Source organism: Callospermophilus lateralis, chromosome 8 (genome assembly GCF_048772815.1).
Source record: "Callospermophilus lateralis isolate mCalLat2 chromosome 8, mCalLat2.hap1, whole genome shotgun sequence".
NCBI lineage: Eukaryota > Metazoa > Chordata > Mammalia > Rodentia > Sciuridae > Callospermophilus > Callospermophilus lateralis.
The window spans coordinates 42,532,540-42,547,702 of record NC_135312.1 but is presented as its reverse complement, the minus strand read 5'-3'; positions in this window follow the sequence as shown (position 1 = coordinate 42,547,702).

The window sequence follows — 15,163 nt, the reverse complement described above, 5'->3', positions numbered from 1 at the left end:
CAGTCTGCACTAGTATGTGATTTAGATATGGATAGAGAAGGTAGAGACAATGGTGGAGGTAGACATAGGAATAGAGAGAGAATTAGTCCTGTCTTAGTCCATTCTCATTGCTAAACAGAATACCTGAGGGTGGGTAATTTATAGAAAAGAAATGTATTTCTCCTGGTCCTGGAGGCTGTGATGACCAAGATTTAGAGGCTCTCATTTTCGAGGATGTCTTTGCTTGTGGGGACTTTATGCAGAGTCCAGAGACCATGCAAGATATCATAGGGCAAGACAGAACAAGTATGCTAAAGAGAGCTTGCTTTTATAACAAATGATCCTGTGATAACCCATTAATCTCAAGTGGATAAAGTCACACGAGAAGGCAGGACTCTCATGACCCTGTCTCCTCCCAAAGGTCCCACCTCCAATTACCATTAATATATGACCAACATGTGAATTCTAGGGAAAAAAAACATTCCAATCTAAAATAAGTCCCCTTTTACAACTGAAGAAACCAAGACTTTAGGGGTTTAGTGCCTTGGCCTTGGGTTCCAGGGTAGCAGAACCAAGTATGAACTCAGCCAATGAAGCACAGTGTGTGCTACGCCCTTTCTCCTGCACCCTATTCCCTGGGGTGGCTGATCAAAAGACCCTCCAAATGGACTGCCAGTGACCTGGAGGGTACCAGAAAGTCAAGAAGGAGTGAGTCCCTCTAGAGAACAACAAAGATGGAGGAGAAACAGTATGGTCACCTTCTGGTGAGATTTCAAGTTTTCTTGGAAGGTCCCCAGCACCGAAAATATTCCTTCTACCTGGCCAGTTGCTGACTATAATCCCTTGCCTTCTAAAATCAGAGAGAAAGTTCATTTATAAATACTAAGAAGAGCGTCATATTTCGCGGGCGGGTGTCAGGGCTCCCTTCTGAGCTCTTCCTATCAACCAGCCTCTGTCTGAACTTCCTATTCCTAGGCTGCCTCAGTTACCTCCTGATAAACCAGCTCCTTGGGAGTGATGAAGTGTGTTTATATTTTGCAGACAATTCAAAAGGGGAGGAGGTTTAGCCCAAGCACCAGGCTCCAGATTGGGAGGATATATTAAGGCGGTGACCACAACACTTTCTGTCACTTGGTAGATTTGCATGTACAAGGCCAGAACCCCCAAAGCTGTTTATTTCTTCCTAGTTATGTTGCCCATAATTGGGATAAAGTAGATAATAGTCCTTTAGTAATTGTCTAGTGATAAAAATAGCTATTCTTTACACAGGCATGGTTAACACAGATATTTTCTAAAAGCCAAAACAGAATTCCTCATTAAGCAGTATCATTAAGTACTAGACTCTAAAAATATAATACACAGCTAAGGTTAGGTTTTTAATAAAAAAATAAAGTTATTTGAAATCTAATTTCACTGGGCCCTTCATAAAGTGTGTGATGGAGGTTTGGTTTCCCTTGGGCTGTAGAGCCTCACCCTGACTCTCACCCTGGAACACTAGCAAGGTGCTTTCGTGAGCATTGGGATGTCACCAGCCATCATGTTTGCAAGTTTGAACCCTCTAGCCAGTGAAAGGATCCAGAATGTGCCACCCCAAAATATGCCCCCTTGTCGTAAAGGTTATTTTGAGCTGGATAGGGAGAGGGACATCAGGACAAGTTGGCATAAATAATAGGCCTCGTGAAAACTACTTAGCTTCATCATCACCGGGCACTTCCCAGCTCCTTCCTTATTATTCGTGCTCCCTTAAAGCCCAAGCCTCCCTTCCTTTCTTAACACTCTAGCCCTGGAGTCTAACCACTTGTTGTTCAGCTTCCCCCTCCCCCCTCCTCCCCCTCCCCCTCCCCTCTCCTCCCCCTCCCTCCTCCTCTTCCTCCTCCTCCTCCTCCTCCTCCTCCTCCTTCTTCTTCTTTAATGAACTCCCATACACCTAAAATATTCATATAACTGGGCTGGGGGTATAGCTCAGTGGAACAGCACTTGCCTAGAATGTGTGAGGCCCTTTAGTTCAATCCCCAGCTCCATGGGAAGAAAAAAAAATAATGAAATAGTTTGTTCTTTTTCCTCCTTTTAGTCTATCTACTCTCAGCTTAATATGCAGATATCCAGGCACTAAATCTAAGAGGGTAGAGGAAAAGTTTTACAGGCACTTCTTTTTCCAAGTCATAGTCTTTTACTTATTGTTGGCAGTGTCCCTCTGGGGCTCAGGAGTCACTCTGCCTAACATTGAAGGCTCTCCTTGTTCTCTGCTTCAAAGAAAACTGTTTGAAGGATCTGGTTCCTGAAAGAGAACCCCACAACCCCCTGGTGCATTGCTTCTCTAGGAGCAGAAACCCCTCTCTAGGAGACCTGTGGAGAAAGCATCAAGAGCTTGGGTTCTTTCCGGATCCTGCTCCATGACCTTGACAATAACAAATCTGGATCTCTGTTTCCTCACTGAGAGAAGTGAGAGGAGGGAAGGGGCAGGGGAGGAAGAGGGCAGAGGGGGAAGCAGAGGCAGTCAGGGAAAGAGCTAGGAGAGTTGATTCTGGCCCCAGTTCCTCTGATGGAGAGACTCTCGGAGTATCTTGCTAACTTCGAGAAACTGAAAATAAAATTTGCATTTAGTCATTTCCATAGCAACCTTAACAAAACCATTAAGATGCTTTTGTTCTTTAATACATCTGTTCTTTTTTTTTAAAAAAAGGTACTACCTTTCTTTCTCAGCTATGAATCTAATCTTATCTAAGGATAACCCTTAAAAGCCATTCAGTGTTACATAATTATAGTTCCAACCAACAATGCAAAGGATGTCGTTTAAGTGTTCCCACCTAATTGGTCCTCTATGGCAACTCTCCTGCAGACCCACTCTCAGGATGGAACTAAACCTAAGCATATGAAACCACAGGAAGGAATCTGCCTCCACAGTGCTCCGCCCACCTGTACTGATTTCACATCCTAGGCATTGACCCTACTTCCACAAATAGCTGTCAACTTCAAATTGTGAGCAATCCTGCCCACTCTCAGCCCATGTCATTCTGATGTAACAGCCAGCTTCTAGATTTGGCCATTAAAATCCTGTGAGGTCCTAGATACTAACTGGTTCATAGATGAGTACATGCCCCATCAAAGCCAATGAGACACTGTCTGAAATTTATAGGGCATGAACATGGGATATTCCTCACGGAAGAGGACCTGAAGTCATGAAGCCTAAAGCTCCACAGTTGTTTCAGTACCAGGAAGAGGACCAAAGAGATGGAGCTACCAAAGAGGAAGTAAAGCTGACAGGCCAGGAGAGAGAAACCAGAGTCAGACAACATGGTTTCTGAGCCTGTATTTAGCCACACCTAAAACCAGGAACCCTCTGGACCTTTCAGATCAAGACCCATGAACTTTCCTTTCTCAACTCTGAGTTGACTTTCCTCCCACTGACCCCAAAAACACTTTAAAGGGTACAGAGTACAAATTGATGCAGCTTTCAGTTGGCAACTGGTCAGTGTCTATAAAAACTTTTTTTCATGTGCATAACTCTTGTTCTAGAAATCCCACTTCCAGAAATATATTCTTCAGAAATAACTCTCACAATTATGGAAATATATGCATACAATCAAGAAGTCCATTAAAGTATTGTTTGTCACAGCGAAGGATTGGAAACAACCTAATGTCATTCAAGAGAGAAATGGATTAATAAATCATGCTACATCAGTAACATGGGATATTAAGAAATATCTCGTCTGACATAAAAAAGTCAGATTCCTATTAAAAGTAAAAATAATCAGCTTCAAACTATATTTCTAATACTATATCTGATGTAGTAGGGATGAATGCATGAATTGAAAAGGTCTGAAAGAATCAAATCATCACCAGAGGTCATTTCTCTGAAATGGGATGAAGGAATGTAACTTGTAAATCATTTTTATATTGTCGAATTTTTTACTTCAACCATAAATTACTTTGACAATTAACAAAACCCAAAAAAAGAACAAAAAAGACAAAATGCTACAATACCTTTGACTAGTGCTTGAAGCAGTAAGCCTGCGATTAGTGCCACTGAGTGCCAGGCTGCATGCCAGACACTGGAAATGCAAAGACAAACTGTGGGGCAAAGACAACCCTAGGAAGTGTACCTGGGCCATAAGGTCACTGTTCCCTGACTTCACATTTTGAAGCGTTAGCCATGATGGATCACAGAATTCACTGATCTCTTTATTTATTTATTTTTCAAACTAACATAAAGGTGACACTTACTATGGTATATTCATATATACATATAGGACGGGTTTGGTCAGTTTCATTCCACCGTTTTTCCCTTTTCCATCAGTCCTCCCTCCCCATTGAGCCCCTTTCTCAACTGCACTAATCTCCCTTATATTTTCATGGGATTCCCACCCACTCATTCCCTCTACTCCCTTTATTTCTTTTTTTTTTTTTTTTTTTTTTTGGTCTAGCTTCTGCATATGAGAGAAAACACTTGACCCTTGACTTTCTGGGTCTGACTTATTTCGTTTAGAATGATGTTCTCCAATTTCAACCATTTACCAGCAAATACCATCACTTAATTCTTCTTTATGGTTTAGTAAAACTCCATTGGGTATATATACCACACACCATATTTTCCTTATCCATTCATGTGTTGATAGGCATCTGGGTTATTCTATAACTTGGCTATTGTGAATTGCACTGTTATAAACATGGATGTGTCTTTACCTCTATAAGTATGCTGATTTACTTTTAGATATTTAACATGGTGTAGGATGGGTCATATGGGAATTCACCAATTTCTTAAAAGTGGAATCATGGATTTTAGTACAATGTGGGGTCAATTTAGTGCCACCAAGTTACCATTAATGCTATTAGGAAAAGTTTTCGGTTTCCTTTCATATAACTTAACTAGTCTTGTATGAGCTCCTAAAAACCCCAGAGCTGCATGGTTATGAGATTGCTGGCAAGGCCAATTGTTGGCATAGATTTGAACCCCAACAGCACCATAAATGATACTTTCACTGAGACTGGCAAGTGAGCTTTTGTTTGGAAGAGCATCTCCCATCAATGGTTCTATCTGTGCTGGGCTGAGGCACCCTCTAAAAATTGACCTGAGACCACCAACTCACATCTCAGATACCTTGAAACACCATTGGTGAGGCAAGAGTGTGCAGTGGACTCCAGGAAACACTGGATCCATTCCCACAATGGGGAGGCCACAGCACCCCGTACTAGTGCCATTCCAGAACAACCCAGTTTGCATAAAGTGGGTGACATCCACCACTTTCTTGATTATTTCTCCGGTAATTTGTTTAATTGTGGTCTTTTCACTGCAATGCAAGTGCAAGAGGAGGACTCTGTGTCTCCTTATATCCCCATCTCTGGCACAAGGCCTGACCCATAACAGGGGCTCAATGGGCATTGTTGAATGCACCAACTAGTTCTTTAGAAAAACAAACTTTTACTGTAAGATGAACAGTGATTTTACTTTCCTTCTCAGCTGTACTACAAGACTAAGAATTACAGATTAAGGAAGAAGCAAAGGAGATGGTGTTGTGGAAGCTTCAAGAGGTGTGGTTTAGAGAACTACACAAATGTTGGCCATCATCATTACCACAGTCCTGAACAGTGCTCAGGATACTGGTTCATTACTGAGAAATGGCCCTCTTTGTATTCCCAATTTGGTTGATAATTTCAAAAAAAATTAGGCAGCAGTTATCACTTCAATACATGGATTAAAGTATATTTGTGTTTTGGGGGGTATGTGTTTGTTTGGAGTATAGGGATTAGATCCAGAGGTGCCTTACCACTGAACTACATCTCCAGCCCTTTTTATTTTGTATTTTGAGTCAGGAGCTCACTTAGTTGCTAAGGCTGGCTTCGAACTTGCAATCCTCCTGCCTCAGCTTCCCAAGTCACTGGGATTACAGGCATGTGCCACCATACCTAGCTGTGTTTATGCTTTTTAGAAACCTACATCATTTTATGAATTTATAAAAAACCAGACAAAACACAATCCTAAAAATAGACTCAAAGACCTTAGACCTAGAAGGGACCTCAGGTCAATACTCTGTCTTTCTCCTTACAGATACAAAAACTAAAGACCTAAGAGGTAAAGTGACTTGGCTAGTGTTGCACAACTAATTCTTCAAAGATCCAGGACAAGATTCTTTGTCTCCTGGAAGGCTCTTTTCCTCTACATCATGCTAGGTCTGAAATTCTGATTGTACCAGTCATTGTTAATGACTGGTGTCTGGCTTTTCATTGTAAAGTCAATACCCCCAATGCTAAAGTTAAATTAACATTGCACTCAGTGTCAATGATAACAAGTTAAGCTGTTTCAAGCTAACAAAATTAGCCTTTCTTTCTTTTCTTTTCTTTTTTTTCCTTTCCCTTCCCTCCACTCTCCTTCCCTTCCTTCACAAACTCACATTTGTCCCATACACCCCAGTACAAAATGGCCGTTCCGAAAACTCTAGCAACTAAATGCCAGCAGAGCCAAGCCCTGTTCACAGTTGAAAACTGCTGTGCATTCAAGTCACCAAAGGCATGATTTCTGCCTGAGAATGTCCGATAACAGAAATGAATAATGGTTCTTTACCTGAAAATACATATTGATTGTTGGCTGTGAACTTCACCATGGATAATGCTGAAGTCACCATCCTTCAAATGCGCGTGAATTGGAGTTGCTGTTGCCTGATCTTTGCAGGATGATTTGCAGCAAGAGACAAGACAAGGCAGGAGAAATGTCTCAATCCAGTTCAAGCTGGACATTCTCCAGCTAATATTCCATCCTGGATTATTTGATCTTCACGCCTAAGGTCCCAGTTTATAGCACACAAAGGACAGAATGATTGCCAGCATTTGACTAAGATGAAGGCACCTCCTTGCTCTTTAATCTTGAACAGAACTGAATCCTTCAAAGATCACCCCATCATCCCAGGCCGGAACAGCTTGACTCTCTGATGACTCATCCTACCCAGGATGTACTCACTTTCTGCTTGCTGTGAATGGCACTACATGGAAAGCAGCACATATACCAGGTGTCATCGTCTCTCCACAAACCAGACCAAGCTTTATCCTAGCTCCTAAAATGTAGCAAGGATTGTCTTTTTCACTTTCAGAGGCTTAAAGCATTAAGCATTATTACCTAATTTGACGATGAGAATATTCTTAAATCCTGCAGGCAGAAGGTGGTTGGTTGGTTGTTGGTTAACAGTGGAAGAGAACAGTCTACCTGAGAATTGGCTTTGGGTGACACTAAAGCCCTGGCAACAGGACATCAAGTCTGGTGACCTCAGAAATTCTAAGTATGAAACTTCTTACAGGGTAGAATTCAAGGTGCACCTAGAAGTTTCTGATAGCCACAAACACTTCCCCAGCATCCAATTTGAATACCTAAAATGTCACCCTTAAAGATTTGTTTCAATCGAGCTCAGCTTGGGATCTCTAAATAGCCCTCACAAAATCCATACAGAAAATCCTATAGAACCACTGAGAGGGCTAGATATTACCTCCACCTTAGCAGAGATAGTGTCTTCAGGGTTGTCGGGCAATGAGCACAAGGCTTTAAGAAAAACAGAGCCAGATGAGGGAGAGAACAGGAGAGTCACAAAAGAGAAGGAAGGGCAAAACAGGAGCCACATCCCCAGTTGGCCCCGAATGGGCTCGAGGTGAACACCAATCCAGGTGAGAAGAGAAACCGGTCCCAGAGAAGCATCCAAGAACACAAATGGTACAATTCCACACCGTGTTCCTAGAAGCAGAATCCGTTTTTCCTGCCTTTTCAGTCCCAGAACTCACATCATCAGTACCACCAGTAGCCTGATCAGGGAAACATAAACACACTTGGGGCATGGAGGACTTGAGAGAAGAAATGTACCACTCAACCTAATTGAGTGTCATTAAAAAGATTTTTAATGCTTTATATAGTCAAGCAAGACAAATCAGTCGACTTCACCTTCTTTTATTTTTTTTAAATTATAAAATATTATCATTAGGCCTGCACACAAAAATTCCCCTTGGATGTACCAATGCTTTATCATTGTCGTCAGCTTGTGCTTTGTCTGATGACTTAATCATCTTTCTTCCTCCAACTTAATCATCTTTCCCCTTCTCCCAAGTTACAGCAGAGTCGATATCCTTGTGCTCAATGGATTCTTAGACCTCAAGCATAATCCTGGCCTCTTTACCTCTCTTCTCAAGGAGGTTTCTACTGACAAATTCTACTCTAAATGGATCCTATCATCACCCAGACCTCCTATACTCTCAACCTTTTTTTATTTTTTCTGGTTTGCCTTATGTAACTTCTATAGATAAAAGTGATACTGTGCCTTCCCTCTCCCATCTCCACCTGTATCTATTTTACTCCTTACAAGTTCTAGTACTACTTCCCTCTGATTCTAATGGACTTGCTCCTCAGCCTTCCAGCTGTGTCTGAAGTAGGAGAGCACAGTGGGAAGAGCACAGCAGGCAGATCTGAGTGTCTATATAAGTCAGCTTGACATCACTATAATGAAATACCTGACGCATGGGTTACTTACAAAGAAAAGAAAAATTTGTTTTGGCTCATGGTTCTGGAGGTTTCGGTCCAAGATCAGCTAGTCCCATTGGTGTGGGCCTCTGGTGAGGGTGGCATATTGTGGTGGGAGCACAGGTTGGAGCATGTGCACACTCACAAGCTGGGAGGCAGAGAGGATGAGCAGCGTTCAGCAGTCCCTTAGGGTATGCCCCTAAAGACCCAAGGACTTCCCACTAGGCCTTTTAAAGGCCTATAGCACCCCCAATAGCACTACCCTGGGACCAAGACTTTAACATATAGACCTTTGGGGACACTCCCCATACTCAAATCATAGCAGTGTCCTTCCCAGCTCCCCCGCTTTCCATCTGATCTATATAATGCTGTGTGCAGTTGACAGCATAATGGGATTCTGCACAGAGAACCAATGGGGCTTTTCTCTCTCCCACCTTCAAGGATAGGAGCCATGACCCCAAATATTTCGAATCAATCTCTAGTGCTATGAGAAATGCTTGAAAATAGGATCCGTGTTTGTGAAACTAACATGCAACGGAGATAACTGAAGATAATATGCCCACTAGACCACCAGGGAGGTAGAGGCCAGAGGACGGAAGTGTCAAGACATTCCAGGAAGTCAAAATGGACAAGAGGGAATGGTTAAGGAGGGAGGAACAGTAATCACTGTGGGGGAAAAAGGCAAGAAACAGACATTGCCAGAACAAGGGACTCTGACATTTGGTTCTGTAGTCCTTTTTAAAGAGGGATACTTCATTTTTTGTTTTGTTTTGTTTTCTAAGGAATGGTTCTACCGTATTCATATGGGCATTTTTAGTCATAAGATGTTTCTTAAGTCAATTCTCTCTCTTATCAATAAAGCAGCAAAGGGGCTGGGGTCGTGGCTCAGTGGGAGAGCGCTCGCCTAGCACATGTGAGACATTGGGTTTGATCCTCAGCACCATATAAAAATAAATAAGTAAAATAAAGGTATCGTGTCCATCAACAACTAAAAAGAATTTTTTTTTATTTTTTAGTAAGCAGCAAAAAAAGCTAGGCACAGTGGTACAAGCCTATAATCCCAGTAATTTAGGAGGCTGAGGCAGGAAGATTGCAAGTTCAAAGCCAGCCTCAGCAACTTATCAAGGCCCTATTTGTAAGTAAAATATAAGAAGGGCTGGAGATGAGGCTCAGTGGTAAAGAACCTCTGGGTTCAATTCCCCAGTACCAAAAAAAAAAAAAAAAAGCAACAAGAATTTTCAAATTATTTGGGTTAGGTGCAAGGAAAAGAGAAGGAGTAAACTGGAGAAGGGGTTAATCATCTGAAACAACATCACAGAAATGCATCAGGCATGGAATTCCAGAAATTGAAGGCATTTCTCCATGGGTCCAAATAGGAAGGAATGCGCTTCCAAAGGAGAGGTTTCTTCCAACCCTTTCAAAAGAAATTCAAGGAGGAACTGCCATTATTATAGCCTTTCATGTTTAAAATCATATAGAATTTTATACTCCAAAAAGTTTGTGAAGCATTTATTTTGGTGAAAAAGACCTTAGAGAATCACCCAAAGGAACTCATACATGATTTGGAACTAGAAGTTCACAATCATTTCAACTAAAGATGGTTGATCAGTTCTCTGGGTGGTAAGGAATTCCCTCTCACAGGACAAAAGGGAGGTTTTAACCTCTGGAGATCTCTGAGATGGTACCTAAAGCATCAACCACAAGTTTCAAACACCAGAAAGCTTTTAGCAGAAGCATCATGGAAGAGGCTAATGTGGTGGTGAAGCTGCTATCAAGAGAGGCCAGTAGCTAGTCCCTGTCTACTTGGAAAGATCACCCTGTGCTTTCTGACATGCCTCTGACAATCAATGAATGTTAAATACTATATTTACCATGTTTTCAAACCTAATATACTCCGAAAGTGGGCTTATGTAATTTTAGAATTTTCTTCTTCTTTTCTTTTCTTTTTTTTTTTTTTTTTTTTTTGGTACCAGGATTGAACTCAGGGCCACTCCACCATTGAGCCGCATCTCCAGCCCTTTTTTGTGTTTTATTTAAAGACAAGGTCTCACTGAGTTGCTTAACACTTCACTGAGTTGCTGAGACTGGCTTTGAACTCAAATCCTCCTGCCTCAGCCTCCTGGGCCACTGGGATTACAGGCGTGAACCACCGTACTCGGCTAATATTTTCTTCTTTACAAGCTAATTAAAACTGGGTATTTTATAGTAAATCTCAACCCAGACTTTCTTTAAAAACATCCAAAGCCCAAAAGAAACTACTGAAAAGTAATTTACATATTTACAAAATTCTTCTGATGAGAGTGGGAAGAGGTCTTTGATGGCATGATGCTTGGGAAAATATCATTAAAATCTTTATGGGTCTTTTGTGGTCCTGGGGATCAAGCCCAGAGTCTGGTGCATGCTGGGCATGTGCTCTACCACTGAGCTACCCGCCCAGCCAAAATTTTTGTTTTGGTATTTCTCTCTCAATCTCATCTGGGCAGCTCCAAACAAAATTCCATCCTTGGATCTGGAGACTATCATGCTAAGTGAAGTAAGCCAAACACAAAAATCTAAAGATCAAATGTTCTCTCTGATGTGCAGAAGCTAACACACAAGGGGGGTAGGGGGATAAAAGTTCACTGGATAAGCCAAAGGGGAATGAAGGGCCCAGAGGGGTTATAGGAATAGGAAAGACAGTGGAACAAATTGGACATCACTTTCTTATGTTCATATATGAATACACCACCTATATAACTCCACATTGTGCACAACCACAAGAATGGGATCCTAATTAGGATAAGTTATATTCCATGTATGAAAATGTACTAGTGAGCCCTCACGAACAGACAGAAACTACCACAAACATGGCATTGACTCTCCTTGTTGCTGCATCTACAATATCCACCATCCTCGTATACTACTTATTTTTCTTCAAAGTGTTTATCCTACCTGCCATGATATTACGGACTTGATTTTTTTTAATAATAATTAAAAAAAAAAAAAAAAAAAAAACTCCTTCCTTCTTCTCCCTCCTTCCCTGGCAGCCTGCTGGGGGATTTGTTCTGTTTTTCCAATTTCTCTTGGCTCTTTTGACTAAAAAAAAAAAAAAAAAAAAAAAAAAATCAGCCCAGTCTCTCTTTCTTGCAGTTTTATAGCCTCACATTTTCTCAATTAACATAGCAAAAATGAAATCCTATCTTCCTTAGAAAGCTGTGATTATGTAAACATTAATACTTTTCAATGTTATAGATTCCATATTTGTACTTTCTAAGTTTTTTAATGAACAAACACAAATTTTCAATCAGAAAAAAAAGTCATATGTCCTTTTTTCAATAAAATAAAATATAAAGCATCTTTAAAATGTGCTTTAAAACATTAAGTACAAATTTTAAAATCTGGATACCAGATGTTAGAATTTTATAAACAAGTACAATTTTAATAAAAAGATATTGCACACTAAAGCAGGGCTAATAATTTTATAAGTTATTCAGAAAAGGCATTTTTAATAGCAATTACCATAATTTTATAAGAGGAGGAATACTGAGACAACTCTAAAAGTAAGGTAGGGCTGGGGATATAGCTTAGTGGTAGAGGACTTGCTTAGCATGTTCGGGGCCCTGGGTTCCATTTCTAGCACCAAAAGAAAAATAAATAGGCAAACATAATCTCATAATAAAACAAAATGACTTACATAGAATAAATTTGACTTTCAAAATCTCACTTAATTGTGCTTATGTTTTCTTCTACCAATCATCATCTAGAACTATGAACTTCACTAGGGACAGGTGCCACCCTGAATACTGGCTTTGAGAATCACCAGCTTCTGGGCAGTCAAAAAGCCAAGAATGGAATGAGAGTAATCCAGGGAATACAGAGAGATGAAGGTTAGGAGTCTTCGGACAATGACCCAATAGAACAGTGGTGTTCAAATCACTCCATTAAAGATGCTCCAAAGGAACTACAAGGACTGGGGAAAAAATCAGAGGGTGAGCACAGGTCAGGAGGAGGCAGGAGGGGAGGGCAGGTAAGTACTAGGATGAGGTCGATCAAACTATGCTGTGTGCACGTATGAGTACAGCATAATGAATCCCTCTATTATGCATGATTATAACATGCCAATAAAAAATTTTAATAAAAAATAAAGATCTGAATCCCAAGAAAACAAAGGCCAAATGCTCTCTCTGATATGCAGATATGATAAAGGGGTGAGGGAAGAACAGAAGTACTTTGAATTAGACAAAGGAGAATGAAGGGAAGGGAGAGGGGATGGGAATAGGAAAGACAGTAGAATGAATCGGATATCACTTTCCTATGTTCATATATGAATTCAGGACCAGTGTAACTCCACATCATGAACAACCACAAAAATGGGAAGCTATATTTCATATATGTATAATATGTCAAAATACATTCTTTACTGTCATGTACAACTAAAAAGAAAAAAAAAATAAAAAAAAAAATAAATGAAACAAAATAAATAAAGCTCTGAGGATGTGGGTCCCTGACTTCTTACTTCAACCAGAGGGGCCCTACTCTTATTCAACATTATAATGGAATTCCACGTAGTCAGCCTCGTTTGAGGCACATGGATACTCTAGACTAGCTGATAGTTTGTGCCAATTCTTTAAATATTGATTCAACATCATTTAGTGAGAGTGCAGAGAAACCAACCGACTTCTATTGACAAGAATTATACGTCTCTTTCTTTATGTGCAGAACAAGAGATAATTGCATACACCTATCATTAGCATAGTTTTTAACTTATTTGTAATTGTCTTTCGTTTCACTGATTTCCCATTATTCCTAACTACAAAGCACCATTCACTCAGTCTCAGTCTCTCAGCGTCAATGTGCCTTACGTGGCTTTTTTTCAGTGTGCTTTCTTTGTGTTTGCTTTTGTCTCTCTGTTAACAAAACATTCTCTCTTTTCTGAAATGTGTGTTCTTATTTGAGATGTTCAAGACTTTCCAAATCACATACATTTGAGGAGACCAATTAAAAGATTTTAAATTTATGTGATAAAATAAACCATTTGTTCTGAGTAAGCAGGACTATGATGCACTGTGGGGTTTCAGAATTTCGGCTGACTGCAACTGCCAACCTCAGGCTGCATTCGCTGGCTTGCTGGGGTTGGGGCAGACTGAACCGCATGCCTGATGGAGTCATCGAACATTCAGATAAAATTGGCCGCCACCATCAGAGAGCATTCTGTTTTTGTTTCTTTTTCCACATAAAGGCCTTACTTCATTAGGGCTAGAAACGCTATATATTTTGATGCTTTTGAAAATAATAACAGGTGGAAACCTGAGCTTAAAAGCACCATATTTCTGAGTTATTCCAACATCCCTTATAGTCACCTCCCTAGGAGTAGCTCAGATGACCTGCTGCTTAACCAGATCTACAAAATTCACTTGTCTAAGGATTTGACTTTCATGTAAAATCTAAAAGACCACAAAAGAATAAGCATGTGCATCAGAGACCACCAGAGGGTTACAATACATACTTGTAAAACGAAGAGTGTCTTTGAAGTCTCACATAGTTATTGACTACCAACCTATTTCTCTGATGATACATCATCCAGCCCAAACTGATAGCAGTTGCTTTGCTTTTGAAAGTCAGCTTTGATTGCGGCCAGACAGAGAAAGGAAAGGGGAAGTGAAGGGAGGGGAGACACCAGGTGATGACTGACAGTATATCCTCTCTTCACCCCATCCCCAAGCAAGTGCAGAGAGATCAGACTCATCCCTGTCCTCTACCATTTCCCCATTATCGGTAGGAAAAGCGTTCCCTTGCAATTTATGGGCCCCAGAGCAGTCCCTTTCCTCTTCCCCTCACCAATCTGTACCCAATTTTTTTTGCATATGGACATAGACCGCTCATTTAGTGTGCTGCGGAGAAGGGGGCAGCTGGCAGCACACGCACACGGACGGGAGATCCGGGCCGGCAGGACTTGGCATTCCCTGAACTGCCCTCAGAAGCTCATCCAACAATCCACCCCTCTGAATGCAGGAGGTGTGGAGATAATGACTATTTCCTGAATATCACGCTGTTTAAACAGCCCTGCTGTGGTGTTTGGAGAAATTCAGGATGTTTTTGCATCCCAGGTGCTGCTGGAGCTGCCTCGCTAAGCTAAACACCCCACACAGGCGCTGAGAACAGGTGGTGGCTGGCCAGATTGCTGGCAGCCAGGGCGGTGGTTGTTTTTCTTGTTCCAGCAGTTGGCGGAGGAATGCAGGCTTCAGTGCAATCAGTAGCTTTCCATCCTCAAAAAAAAGGAATGTGTTTTCCATGACACCAGAGCAGGAAGACACTCCATGCTGCTCCTGAGCCCTCTCTGAGACAGATCAAAGCCCAACACCATCCCTCAGAAACTTCCTCAGTTTATCCCTGGTTTTAAGCACTCTGGCATGCAAAACTCAAGACTCACTCAAGCTAGCTCCAGAGGGTGCGTGTGTGAGAGAGAGAGATCAAAAGAACACAAGGGAAGAAATAACTCTGAGACTCAAAGGAACGAGAAATCAACCAAGAATCTACTGGGGCTCCCTGAAAAATCTCTCAAGAACGCAGCTCCTCCATCTCTAGTTTCTTCATGATCTCAGCCCTCTCGCCAACTATTTTCCTATTCTTTGGGCTTGGCCCCCATGCCCACTAGCCTCTGTCACCTTCTTGGAATGGCCCCTCCCTCCTTTGATGCAATCGGTTCCAACTATA